General features: G+C 46.9%; 1 protein-coding gene across 3 annotated transcripts in view; it reads right to left on the reverse strand.

The window, feature by feature from the left end:
* The window catches only part of BOC (BOC cell adhesion associated, oncogene regulated), a 72,444-nt gene that overhangs the window by 21,025 nt on the left and 38,198 nt on the right, over nucleotides 1–13,221 (reverse strand). The gene's annotated exons all lie outside the window — the stretch shown is intronic.

Genomic DNA, 13,221 nt, shown 5'->3' on the forward strand with positions numbered 1-13,221 from the left:
TTAAACAATGCAAAAGCCTTAATCCTCCTCGGCACAGTGCGTGCTGTACCTGCCAAGTCAGGAGGATCTCCACAAAGAGAGCTGTGAGCGACTGTCAGCTCAGGGGCATCTGGAAAATTCTGTCATCAAAAAGTAAATCTAAAACTACTCCAAGAGATTGAGTTTTCTTCCTCCTCCTCTTCCTCCTCCTCCTCCTCTTCTTTATTTCATTCCAAGGAAATTTGCCTCAAGCAAGAATATACTTAAACAGATCATTTTTACAAGAAAGGAGTTTGGCACCAGAATGCCATCTCCACGTTAATGGCCCAGGCTCTTGCCATTGTAACTGAGATTTTATCCAGGCACAGCTCACGTCCTCCTCCGTGCACCCACCTCACTGACCCAATACTAGAAAACATACGCACCCCCACCCCCTCCCTCAGTCCCTCTTGGCTCCTTCTGCACCCTGTGACAATTGCTAAGTCGGAGACAGAAGGTTGTGCGGTGGGGAAGGCGCAAAGCTGGGCACCGGTCAGCCATGTGGCTAGACAGCCCTCTGTTCCGATGCCAACATGTGCACAACAGCTCATGTGGGCAGGACTGAGGACACCCCAGCTGGGCATCCAGCTCCCCCACAAGGGCCTACTGGCAGACCAGTCTTCCTGGCTTCAAAAGAAATAAGGAGTAGTTAGGTCCTTGGCCCTGTCCCCTCCTTGTTCCTCCCAAGCTTAAGCCTTAGCTGCTGCTTCACTAGACAAACACATCCAATTTGGCTGCTGGAGTAAAATTGAGTTTCACTAAGGGATCAAAGGCAGAGTAACAAAGTGATGATGGATGTGAAAATCAGAGCACCCTTCTCTAGTGTTTTTAGGCAGGAAGGAGACTGGGGGTAGGGGCGGGGGTGGTGTGGAGACATCATGATCAGTAATGGCCTAAGCAGCCACCAGATGAGGCAGATGCAGAGATCTGGTTGGCTGCAAGTGAAGGAAACCAGTCTGTTCCCAGGCTCCTTTGTCTGCAAAGCCGGTTTCCTGGCCAGTCCCTGGGGCTGCTCAGGGCACCTCACTGGGACTGGGGGGGGGGGGGGGCAGGCCCTTGAGTTTCAAATGGGGTTAACAGGCCTCACTGCAGAATGATGGATCGGGTTTCATGGGGAAATGGTTTGACAGGACACCTGCCCTTGCCTGTTGACTGGTGTGTTTGAGAAATCCATTAGAGGAATGTTTTCGCAGCTTTAATCCTCTTACCTTCCCCCAGACCCCTCTTGTGCATCCTCTTTGTGTATTCTTTCGGCTATTTTATTAACTTGTCTGCACTAATCAAATGCCAATAAACCCAACTCTTGTTCCTCAGCTCTCAACAGAAGCCCTGGTCTTTAGGGCCATCTCTGGATTTATAGAATTTCCTTCTCAAAGGATTTTGTGCTTTCTAAGAAAGCCCAAAATAGTTTAGGCTCCATACAGAACCCTGCCTAGTTCCCTCTTTTCTAAGCCCTCAGTTTCTTAATGGAAGATGTATCTTCTGATACATTACTTCCAGAGGGCTCTTAGGTACACAGATTACAGGGCTTTGTTCAGACATAAGTCATGTGATAGGCTCGGTGTTTCCTCTTCACATTTACAGGGTATATCAGGCACTTACCTTCTGAGCTAAGGGAAAATGGGGAGGAAAACAAGAACTTTTAGAAACCTATCTATCTACAAATAGACAGGTTTTATGTTAAGTCCATTTGAATTTATCACCTTCTAGCTTGGATCCTTCCTTTGGCTCAGCAGAACTATGAATTAAATTACAATATTTGGGTTATGTTCATGAATTCCCATGACACAAAATTGTCAAATCTTAATTGTAGGCTCATCCTCCCAATTTTTATACAGTTTACACATCCAGTTAGAGGGTGCATTGCATCACAGCAGAATGCCTCTGGTGTAATCCGTAAGGATCTTCAAGGCATTTCCTCATCTGGGCCTCCTCTCCCTGAGATCTCTCTTAGGCTGCAAGTCACAGTTAAGAAGTCAGGCAAGACAGCGCCTTTGTCTGGAAGTCACAGGGGGTCACCGACATCCCCATCTCCGTGAACTCTGTGGAATATTTATTTTAAAAAGTCATCTTCTACCCATCCAGGCATTCTTATGTAGAGTCAGTCCTGTCCTTTCCCCCTGCATAGGGACAAGCATGTACTTGACTGCTCAGGTTTGGACGGGACCCACCAGATTGTGGGGGTGTCATATTGGGCTCGCTTGGCAATGCTGCCAGGACAGCTTAGTAGCCTCTTGGCCAGTGGCAAGTTTCCGGGCTGATGATTCTGCTGCCTAACTCTTGTGGCCTCCAGGCCTCAACTGGCCCTGCGGTGGCTTGTTGTGCCTATGGCTGATGTTACGAAGCATAGAAAGATTTTGCCCTAATATCGCACCCCTCATGCTGACCCGGTGGCCCTTCTCTGCATCTCGATTGGTTTTTGAAAGATGGCAAAGTTTCAAAGGAAGTAAAACGAAGAGCTTTCTCCGGCAGAACCCATGGCTCACCTCTCTGCAGGATGGACTTGGGGGTAGAGTTTGAGAAGGTGCAGGGTCCTAGGCGTCGCCTTCCTATGTGGGCTCTGGCAGTGCAGGGGTGCTCCCATGCCCCATACTGCTTCACCGATGGGCAGAGAATCACAACACTACTCTCACCCTCCAACTCACCTGAGGACCCAAGCCTTGGCAAGGCCCCAAGATGAGCCCTCTGAAATCAAGTGCTCTGCAGGTGGGAAACCATGGCAACCAACTACAGAAACAGAGGAAGCCTGGAGCAGAACTGGGCTTCCATTAGGCCAGAAAGCCTGGCGCCCGGAAAGGATGGGGTTTACTGCGGGATGGGCAAGCGTCTCAGAAGCCACGCGTTCTGGGTAGTGACTAAGCCTTTTGCCAGCACGTAGCCCTGTCACACAGACCGCTGAAGCCAAACCCAACTATAGCCCACAAGGCTGGGCAAAATCAGCCTACTCGATAGTAGGCATTTGATACACACCATGCCCTCCAGGCATCACTGATTTATTCATTCAGCCAGGAGCTACAGAATTGTCTAGTAAGCCCGGCACTGCAGAAGATATCATGAAGACAAAAATGCAGTTCCTAACCTCAGAGACCTGTACTTTGATAGATGAGACAGGTCAAAACAACACGCAAAGCAGGGTACGATAGCTTGCAAGAGTCGGGTCGGCAGGCTTAGTCCCTACCACCTCCACGAGCATCCCAACCTAGGTCAGGTGGCCTTGAGCTCCCGAGCAACTTGGAAAGGGCAGAGGGAATTGACAGAGGGAGTACTCGTCCTCTCTCCGTAGGCCGCGAGAGTGGATGAATAGATTTCCTTTCATTAGGATTTTTTTCTGCCTGTCCAATTGCACAAATAATTTTGGCTGCAAATCTCTCTCCTGAGAGCCATGGAAACATGACATGAAATTTCTCAAACACACTCTCTGATGAAAGCAAGGCATATGCTCTCCCTTATTTAAATAAAAACAGTCTCCACGGGTGTCTAAAAAGGCCTTGGCAGATGCCAAACACACTAGCTGTTCAATCTTGTGTTTCTTTCTTTCCCCTTGAGTTGAGGTGGGGTTTGCACTCAGATTTGAGCAGTGGGAGAAAGCTGAGGGCAGAGAAGAGATGAAAGAGCCACGAGAATGAGGGCAGAGGATCAAAATCAAGACTGGAGGTGGGCAGGAGAGGAGAGAGGATATAAAGGGAGGAGTGGGACAGAGAGAAGGGAAAATAAAAAGGACCTAGTTGGCAATGTCATTAAAACGAAGTGCAATAAACTGGCCTAATGTTTCAGGAATTTCTTGGCTTGAGTCATTAAAAATCTTCTTTAGAAAAGAAATAAGAAAATGCGAGACGTGATTAATCCTTGAAGACAAGGCAAGGATGGGAGCCACGTCTCCACCGAGTCTGGCAGCCAGATGCACGGAGATGTCTGTAGACCATCTCATTTATCTGACTTCAGTTCTGCACTGAGGTAGGGCTGGTTAGCAGAACTTGGGAGTTTCTTTTGGACCAAATGAAGGAATGAAATGGTTTGAAAAAACACACTTAAGAGAAAGAGAAGGGAAAAAAAAAGATTTAGTTGCCAGTAACCCACATCATACATATTTCTCTGATCAACGAAATATAAACTATAAACTTAGCAATGGGAAAATTAATGTGAATCCTGGTGGTCTGGATCATGAGAGCCAGAACTGGATCCTGACAGAGCGTCTGGCAGGCTGGCAGCCTGCACAGGAAGAGGGAGGGGAGAGAAAATGGGAGGCCAAGGCACTGGGGAAGAATGGAGATGAGCACTTCAGCATGGTCCTCACATACAGAACTCTGGGTCGGAGAGGCAGGGGTGCTGCCCTAAGGCCACTGGGGCCCACAGTGGTGCTACTTTTTCTGCCCACACACCTGGAAATTACATATTCCTACAAGCAGTGGTGGCTACTTGATGCCAACCACCCACTACCTCGGATAGCGTCCCATGAAGTGTCTCATAGGACGTGGAGCAACATTCACTGGTATCTCCCTTCAAAGTTTCCAGAGGTTCCTCCAAACATCTCCATTCCTTGTAAACAGACCTTTAGACTTCTGACATCCATCAATTTTTCTGAGCCCTCCCTGAATCTACTTGTGTCTTCAACCTGTTTATACCCAGAGTTCTTGCTTCATTTTTTTTTTTTTAAGCCTTTTAATATGTCAGGATTTGGTGAAGAAATCTTTGTTCACCTTTTGCATGCCCTTCTTGGCCTTCTGGACTTCAAACATATATTATCTAGGAGTCTTCCTCTTTCTAGACATTCCCTAGAGGCCTACTCTGTGCCAGGCCCTGTGGTCACAGAGATAAATGACAAAGTCTCTGCCCTCCAGGCAAATGAGAGGGCTACAGAAGTAAAGACAGGATGGTAAGGAAGCTGGGAAGAGGAGACCCCACTCCATACTTGGGAAGTTGAGGGTGTCAAGAAAAGATCCCTAGAGAAGATATTCGCATCTGAAAAACTGAGAAGGAATTTGTTAACCCAAGGGAGACGGCAATGTCTGGGAAAGGGAGTAGAGAGGACGGTGTTGCAGGTAGATGGGGCACCATTCCCAAAATAAGGGGAAAGTGCAAGATGAGATGAGGAAATGGCAGAGTTTGGTGGGTCCAGAGAGGAGGCCGAGAGACAGGCTTATGGGCCATGTCACAGCCCGAGTCCTATTCCGTAATTCCTGGAGTCTTCACAGGTTGTTAAGTAAAGGAACACAGTCATTCAACATTAAACATGATTCTCCCTCACCCCCCAAAACGCTGGTTTTGCCTCAGCTAGCTTTTTTTCCCCTATGCCTACATTTTTTTTTCCTCACTATTCAGTGATAGTCCTTTATCTTAGATGGGAACACTGACCCACCTGCCGGGGTTGTACTGTTCTCAGGGTTATTACCAGATTCCAGGAAGGGTTGAAAGTCTAAAAAAAAGGGCCAAAGTAGAAATTCCTAAATTTTTCCACACTCAAAAAAGGGGGAGCCAAGGGATTCATCTGCTGTCTTGATTTTTTATTTTTTTTTAAATTATCTTGCATCATGTTCCTTAGAGGGCTCCAGGGATTTCAAGTGAGCTAATCAATGCTTCCCTCGCCTTCCTGTACAAAAGGCTTCTCAAAGTCTGTTCTGGCTCATTGAATTTATAGGTAGTACCTGCTCAACAAACTGGAGGTCCTCCCCTTCTCTCTTAGATTAGAAGGTGGACCTAAGATTTTACTTAAGCATGTGGCTGTATGTGCAAAGAACAGGCTGAGGAGGGGAAAGGGTAGGAGTTCTAAGCGTGCCCTCGGTAGAAGATGCACCGTGGACTTGATATCTTCTTTTGGTAAATTCTGACCATTGCTAAATAGAGAATTGGAACCCCGGCTATTTGGGGTAGACAGTTACTGCCATCATGCACTGGGCTGAGCTCACATCACACGTCTGTCTCAGTACTTATACCAGGCCTGATGGGATTAGTGTTGCCAATGTCATTTAGAGATTTCTTTAGAATAGCAGAAAATTCTTGTGATATTTAGAATATCGGATACCGCCTATATCCAGTACAAAACAGAAAAGGTTAATAGGACTTCGGTTTAATACTGTAAGGTATTCCTTAGTTATTTCCTATTTAGACATTCAAGCTGCTTAGCTCCTTTTGGGTTGAAGCTGTCAATAATTTTCTTGTCCAACTGGCAGAGCAAAACAAACCTTACAGTATAAAGCAGCTGAATTTCACCCTTAGGCTCACTCTCCCTTTCCAACGGTGTATTCCCCACCATAGAGTTGCCTCAGTCTCTCCCACTCAGCCTGCCAGTACCGCCAGCCCAGCTTTCAGCGGCAGACTCCCTCCCACTCCTGGACCAGCACAGGAGGCCACCTGTGTTTCCTTTCCCTCCCCAGCTCTTCTTCCTGCCACCGCCCCTTCACTGCAAAGCAAAGGGCTTGCACAGGATTCCCCAAGATGCCTAAGCTAACAACAAATGTTTTTCCAACTTGGAGCGAATGGTTCCTTCTTGTTTTGTCAAGGACTCACCAGCTGGCTGAAGCAGACTGGCGGAGAGGAATGGCATTGGAGAAAATGCTCTGAAGTTTCCTTTCTTAATCACAAAACATACATTCCCAAAGGGAAAAGAGAAACGGTGAGAAATGGGAGGAGTTACAGGGGAATCAGATGGGGTAGCAAGAGAGAGACAATCACTTAGTAGCTACTTTCAGGATTTGACTGAACTCCCCACGGAATTACCTCACTCTGGAAATTAAAGTCGCTATGGAAGTGTCTGCACCATCCCAGAAAATACACTGGGCTTAAATCCAAGTACACGATGCTGAGTTAAATTCAGTTGTAGGTCTCAGAAAAGTAGGAGAGAACTCAAAAAATGAGAAAGGTTGTCCCACACACATTCTTTAAGGCTCAACTCCCAAGTCTTCCTCAATTCCCTGAAATTGAGATGAATCACGCTTAGCCTGAGCTCCCAGTAAAATCTGTTTATATCTCTGTCAGGGAACTCATGGGTTTGACTTGCTTTGTGGCTACCATGTTACTGCAGTCAATCTTCTCCATTAGGTTAAGAGCTCCTCAAAGGCAAGGGTTAGGTCTTACGGTACTCTGCTGGAATTCTGAACACTCCCCAATTCTCAGAACACCAATCTCCAAAACACCCACACACTAAACTCAGTGCTGGAGAATGAGTGCTGTTCCCCAGTGGGACTTCCTCACCTCCAGACTGCTGGCTTGCCCTGTGAATTTTGGACTTAACAGCCTCCACAATCATGTGAAGCAATTCTGTAAAATAAATCTATTTTTCCTTTTATTTCCTTCTCCATATATCTAGGCAGGCATGCCTCATTTTATTGCACTTTGTGGATACTGGGGTTTTTGTTTGTTTTTTACAACTTGAAGTTTTTTGGCAAGCCTACATAGAGCAAGTCTACCAGTGCCATTTTCCAATAGCATTTGCTCATTTTCTGTGTCACATTTTATTAATTCTCACAATATTTCAAATCCTGTCATCATTATTATGTTTGTTATGGTGATCTGTGATCAGTGATTACAACTCACTGAAAGCTCAGTTGATGGCTAGTGTTTTTAACAATGAAGTATTTTTAAATTAAGGTATGTACTTTTTTAAGTCATAATGCTATTGCACACTTAATGGACTACAATATAGTATAAATATAACTTTTATAAGCACCAGGAGACCAAAAAGTTCATTTGACTCACTTTCTTGTGAGTAGTCTGGAACGAAACTCGCATTATCTCCAAAATATGCCTGTATGTGTAACTGGTTCAGCTTCTCTGGAGAGCCTGACCAAACCAAGGATAAAGGAAGCTAGAGGTATTGTTTATTGTTTGTTTGTTTTTTTAAATATTTGAGGGGGGAAGGCGCAGAGAGAGAGGGAGAAGGAGAGTGAGAATCCCAAGCAGACTCTATACTGTCAGCACAGAGCCCAATGAGGGGCTCAAACTTGCGAACCATGAGATCACAACCTGAGTTGAAATCAAGAATCGGACACAACCGAAAAGAGCCACCCGGGTGCCCCTAGAAATACTGTAATAAAGACATGTCCACAGTGGTCCTTTATGGCCTATTCCAGTTCAGGGTCCGAGCCTAGAAGACCTTAAGGAAGTGTCTGATGGGAATCAGAGGTGGGGGAAGCTGAACAAAAGGAAACACAGCTTTCTGTTTGTGGAATCACTGTCCCGAGGGCCAGGGTCAGCCCAGCCTGCCAGCACAAACCAGCAAGTACCTGGTTAGAAGAACAAGCAGTGGTGAGCCAGCAGAAGCAGAAATGGAGTAGCTCTGTGGGCTACGGGGACAGCACGCAGTGCAGGGACACCATGGCTATTCTCCAAGGCAGCTAGGAGGTAGGAATCTGGGTTGGAGAGCGTGTGTATACAAAGAGCTGAGAAATTCGCAGGAGGTGGGGTAGTTAGTTCTCTCTTCCCAACAAGCTAGCCCTTTGTCTTGGGTCTGGTAGGAGTGAAGGCTTTGCCACTCCCTGGACTTGGTCTTCTGAAGACTGTTCCCAGAATGGAGCTAGGCAGCACATGGCTGGCCACAGGCCCCAGAGACTCCTGCAGGAGGGCACTCCACAAAAGTTCACCAACCTAAGGGGTGAATGAGGAAAGCCCAGAATTTATAAAATGTTTCAACATATTACTAGCATATCATCCAATCCTTAAAAAAAAAAACAAACCCCAAAAAACAAAAAACAAGAAAACTCAGGAGATGGATGCTGTAACTATCACTGTGCTCACTTCACAGCTGTGGTAATCTAAGTGATTTAGTGACTTGCCCAAAGTCACACCGACTTCTAGGGGCAGAGTTAAAACTTAAACCCAGGTTTTTTTTTTTAACTTTCTTCTCCCCCACCCGCCATATTAGTTTGTCTCTTCATTTTATTCACGGGTTAAATTATGGTGACAAAGGGCCCTGTCACCTTCTGAGCATTCCTCAGAGCGAGTCATAGAGACAGCTGCCTAAGGGGAGCTCCTTCCTTTCCTGTCAGCAGACTCACCTTCTAAGATCTGAGGGCAGAGAGAGGATAATTCAGGTACATGCCTGGGTCTTAGTGCTTAAAGGCCTTATAGAGGGGTTACAGATCCGGTCTCAATTAAACCAGCATCAGCTTAAGACTCCACATTAGCTTGAGGACTCAAGTTTCCAGCTATAGGATTACTACCCAGTGACCACCTGTTGTATTTCCCACAATGAAGGGGACCTAGGGGTGATAGGATAATTGGCAGAATTAAAGGATAAAAAAATGGGAGAAAGTTAAAAATGAAGAATTATGTAGGAGTTTAGTTGAATTATTAGAGGTAAGGGATAGAAAAGAGCTTTCACACTGTATGCCAGCTCTGATGAATTGTGACTCCTTGCCAGGCTGTGTTGAGAACAATTCTAAGGCTGAATCGGAGTACAGAAAAAAGGAATACGGTATTCCCTGGCAAGGTCTGCTGTTGGTTCAGGTGCAGAGTGGGAACACTTGAGCCACGTAGTGTGGCTGACCTCCTGGCGTAAAGCTTATAAAAAAGGAGAAAGGAAGAAAGGAGATCAAAGTGAAAAGTATTTCAAAATTCAAGAATTAGACAAGGTGGTCTGAGGTGAGGCATCAGCAGCAAGAGCGAAGTCTACCACAAAGTCTAGGTTCAATAGGAAAACAAGTTCTGTGCAGAGGAGTGGGATGGACACCGCCACATGGAATGAAGACGGTATTTACCCGTGTGGGTTCCATTTTACCTGAAGACCAGAAGCCTCAGGTCAACAGCCAGGGGTGAAGTCCAAGAGTACCCCCAGCCTCCAGCATCTAAGTAAAAGAGATGTGTACCAGGAAAAGGTCTGCCTGGGGGCCTCCTCCCCACCCCTGAATCCTCAAGCCAGCTCCCAGCCCCCACTACGGAGAGGTCTGAGTGATCTAGGAGTTCACTAAGACAGGGGAGGCGGCACCTTGCTAGGTAGGCCGAACAGCAAGTGCTTTGTCTCAGGATGGACATCTGAATGCACGCAAAAGAGGCCAGAGGAAAAGGAAGCCTTAAGTGGCCAGTGTGGGCGGGTGTGCGTGCGTGTGCAGGGGCACGCCACTGCCTGGCCTTCCCTCTAAATGCAGACCAGGCCTCGGTAATCCCTTCGCCGCTCAGCCACCCTCCATCAGCCAACCAGCAAAACACAGCCCCCATTCTGCTCAGGAATGTGCTTTCGGAAACTTAATCTAACTGCCGGGTCTGGGCCAAATCCCCCATGGCACGAACCCAAAGACAGCACCCCGTTCTGCCGCTGCTCCCGCCTTCCCGCTGCCTCCTCCAAGCCCAGGAGGCTGCAGTTCCACCCCACTGACTCCCTGTTCTCTGGGATGCGGCCCCTCGAAGCCCGCTCTCTCCGTCTCCAGCGCTTCTCGGGCCCTCTGGTCAGCCCCAAACGTGTCACTTCTGATTCATGTCTCAATGACGAGCCAACAGCTCTTGGCTTTCAAGCAAGACTCTCTGGGCTTCTGCACAAGCCTCCTCTTCTCTCACTGTGCCTTCTGGGTTGCAACCAAACCCTCCCTTTTGTCCTCACTGCCAACCGCAGATCCCTTCGAGCACCAGAGAAAGAAGTGGCCAGGAATTTTTTAGAAATAAAGGCTAAAAATGGTCTCTCCTCACACAGATACACCTTGAAGCAGAAGGAGGGCTCCACCATAAATCTTCAACTCTCCAACTATCCCTTCCTCCATATAAAAGGTTCAGGCTGGCTCCTAATTAGGCCGAATGAATGGTTATGGAGTTTCCTGAGTCTCCACAGACACGTGCTGACCATTTGCAGATGAGCAATCCTTGTAGATGAGCAGGATTATCCTTTAAAGGCACGAACACTGCTAAAAGGCACATCTTACTTGTAATAAGAAACTAATGGAAGCGACCTAATTGCACACGAATAGAAAAAGTGCTCAGTACATATGACAGAGTCCCTCAGGGGATGTTCTAGGGCCATCAGTAACTATGAACCTGCTCTGATGGGGGTTTAAGGTAGGGGGGCAGGTTAACTAGTGAAGGGCATGGGCAAACCTTCTAGAGTGATGGCCACACAATTGTATACATATGAAAAATGCATCAGGCTATTCACTTATTAGTGCACTGTGTGTACTTTACTGGATGCATTTTATACTCACTACAAAAGAACAAGTAAATATGGTCATACGGCCAACAGAAAAATGCTAATCACACAATGTCAAGGGGGAGAGAATAAGGATAGAAACTGTATATTCACTAGTATCATTAAAATAGTGTGAAGGTACGGGCATGCCATTATGCTAATTGAGTAAGTCAGAGACAAATACCCCATGATTTCACTCACAGGTAGCATCTAAAAAATAAACAAAGCAGGGGCACCTGGGTGGCGCAGTCGGTTAAGCGTCCGACTTCAGCCAGGTCACGATCTCGCGGTCCGTGAGTTCGAGCCCCGCGTCAGGCTCTGGGCTGATGGCTCAGAGCCTGGAGCCTGTTTCCGATTCTGTGTCTCCCTCTCTCTCTGCCCCTCCCCCGTTCATGCTCTGTCTCTATCCGTCCCAAATAAATAAACGTTGAAAAAAAAAATTAAAAAAAAAAAAATAAAAAAAATAAAATAAAAAAAAAAAATAAACAAAGCAAAACCCAGACTCATGGATACAGAGAAGAGAGTGCTGGTTGCCAGAGTGGGGGAGGTTTGGGGTCGGCGGGGGTGGGGATGGAAAAATGGGTGAAGGAGATCAAGAGGTACAAGCTTCCAGGTTATAAAATAGGCCATTGGGATAATAATGCATAGCACAGGGAATACAATCAGTAACAGTGACATTGTATGGTGACAGATGGTAACGAGACTCATTGCGGTGATCATTTCACGATGTACACAAACGTTAAATCACTATGCTATACACGTGAAACTAATATTGTATGTCAATTATATACTTCAGTAAAAAAGCAAGTATTGGTATGGATAAAGACTGGAAGTGCACACTCCAAAATGGGAACGGTAATGGTTGTGTGATGACGGTGGGGTGAGGGGAAATGGTATCTCCTATGAATTCTGTACTTTCTGTAATGCAGTTTTCATTACAATTTAAAAACATGAAAGAGGATATGATAGAAGAAGTGTAGCTCTGACCTCAGCCCTTCTTATAGGATGAGATAACCCCTCCCTGTCCGCTACCCTCCTCACCTACATCAGCCAGCACCTTCATTGCACCCCACAAGCACAGTGAGGGTCTGCCTCTCTCCCGGACCATGCCGAGAATGCTACCCTGCTTCCCAGGGACCTAGAGCTCACATTCAACGGGTGCTCCTTCTGCCACCACAGCAAATGGCTCTCACTGTGTGGGGAGGCTCTAAGATGCAGTCAGGCTCCTCCCAGTCCCCTGGGGAGACAGATGAGGAACCCTCCCTGCCCTCTCCTTTCTCGGAGAAAAGGGTGGGGCTGCCTGACGCTTTCCAAAAGAACATGAATATTGCCTGCGGGGTGTCTCTGTTCTGTTCTCTCTTGGAGTGAAGTCCCTCCAGGGACCTGGGAACCAGGGCGGGGTCTTTTATCCCCTGCTTTTCTGCTTCACCATCTCCTCCCACTTTCCTCCCAGGCCTCATGCCTCACATACCCCCAGGGACCCCAACCAAACTTTAAGGAGCGAAGCATTTCCCAAGTTTGCTGCTTTGGCATGACCCCTAACATACTCAGGAGGGTGACAATGATGGTGACATGGAAGTCCAAAGCAAGGCTGTCAGGGGTAAGGGGACACTGCTAGGTCATGAGCAAACAAGCTCTGGACATCTCAACACTCTAATACAAATACCACTAAAGTCTCAACAAGGCTCCCTATTCCCCATACTTCAGGCTCCAGGAAAGAAGAGGTCATTCTTAATATATCCTGGCTACAGACTCCACATTAAGAACGGATGTTAGGGCTGCCCTGCAGCCTTCTGAAGTTTATTTCGTCAGATAAGTCTGGTCTCTCATATGTACACAATGGGTAGAAAACCAGGTAATGTGTGCTTTGCACCTGGGTACCATAATATTCCCAAATGGTAATTACATATTAAGAGGAGTATAAAGCCTTCTCCCGGCATCCCCCTTGGACCAAACCATCCCCAATCTCATCCTCTTTTCTGTTCGTTTTACTCTTTGTCACACAGTTTCCTTTCTGTTGTGCTCTACTATTTGTATCCCAGGCATGTGGACCATGTCTGCCCCTGAAACAGGAGGCCCGGTGTGGGACGGGCAGCTCT

The sequence above is a fragment of the Puma concolor genome, chromosome C2 (assembly GCF_028749965.1).
Source record: "Puma concolor isolate L17-30 chromosome C2, mPumCon1.1.hap2, whole genome shotgun sequence".
In the NCBI taxonomy this organism is placed as follows: domain Eukaryota; kingdom Metazoa; phylum Chordata; class Mammalia; order Carnivora; family Felidae; genus Puma; species Puma concolor.